Below are 1,208 nucleotides of genomic sequence, written 5' to 3' on the forward strand. Positions count from 1 at the left end.
GAGGAAGGTTCCGCAAAGCGCCTGTGCGGGATTGCCGTAGGGCGCTGCGCCCCCTCGCTGCCGCTGAGAGTCAGCAATGACTTCAAGCTAGCAATCGGTGTACCCTTTCTGCAAGTGACCAGCGCGGCCCCCACCCCACTGGGCTCTGGGCTGAGGTCTGCAATTCGATGGTGACTGTTGTCCATGGCCTATGATCAGCCATCGGAAATAAGTTCCACACAACCACCAGCCACCACCCAGACTGGACCGCCCCACCCACTGTGCGCGCCCGGGTGCGTGCCCAAACCAGTGTGCACAGGCGCTGAAGGGCCACACAGCTGCCATTGCTCACTCCGCTGCCAAGGGGGACGGCCTGTTCCTGGAAGTCCACAGTCTGGTGGAGGAAGGCCCTTGCCTGGGATCCATGATCCATGCCTTCCCCATCCACACCCTGCGGGCCCCAAATGACGACACAGGCTTTTGCCGAGAGCCCTACTCCTGTGTCTTTGGTGCGGAGAAGTCAACTGATGACCCAAGGCCAAACAGGGCCGAGAGGGACAGACTCCTCCTCAAGGAGCAGATCTTGGCCGTTGCCAGACAGGCGGAGTCTTATGTGCCAGCTGCAGCAGCAGGCGTCCAGCTGTTCATCGGTGGACCTGCAGCCTCCGTCTTCCTCAGATGAACCAACGTCCCTGCATGATGCCCCACATGGGGCCTTCCGCCTGGCAGCAGGGGACCCTTTCCGGGAGCCCCGGATGGTGGTGTGGCTAGGCGTGCTCTCCTTAGGATTCACGCTGGTCCTGGATGCCCATGAGAACCTGCTTCTGGCTGAGCGTACCCTTTGGCTGCTAGCATGCCTCCTCTCTGACCACCTCCGCCAGCTGGCCCCTGGCACCAACCTTCAGCTACGGGTGGACCGCATCGAGGCCATCCTCACCCGCTTCCTGCCACATGGTCAGCTGCTCTTCCTCAATTTCCAGTTGGTCCAGGGCCTGGAGAAGGAGCTCCGCACTGCCTGGCCCTTCTGACCCTCTCCCTAGAGAGGGGCTGCCCGAGAGGGTGGGGAGGGAGGACAGAGGCCTGGCACAGTCAGATGAGGTGTGGCCTCTGCCTCCCGCTCAGCCTGCACCAGCTCTGATGTGCTGCCCATGCAGGACAAATGGACGGGCCAGGGCTCCAGAATCACAGTGCAGCCTGGGCCCAGAGCAGGTGCATGACTGATTCTGACC

General features: G+C 62.3%; 1 pseudogene; it reads left to right on the forward strand.

Annotated features, from left to right (window-relative positions):
* The first annotated feature begins 397 nt into the window (after positions 1–397).
* Positions 398–1,007, forward strand: LOC101661812 (annotated as a pseudogene).
* Positions 1,008–1,208: the final 201 nt, after the last annotated feature.

Source organism: Echinops telfairi, unplaced genomic scaffold (assembly GCF_000313985.2).
Source record: "Echinops telfairi isolate 266 unplaced genomic scaffold, ASM31398v2 ScPeMD7_7420;HRSCAF=8458, whole genome shotgun sequence".
In the NCBI taxonomy this organism is placed as follows: Eukaryota; Metazoa; Chordata; class Mammalia; order Afrosoricida; family Tenrecidae; genus Echinops; species Echinops telfairi.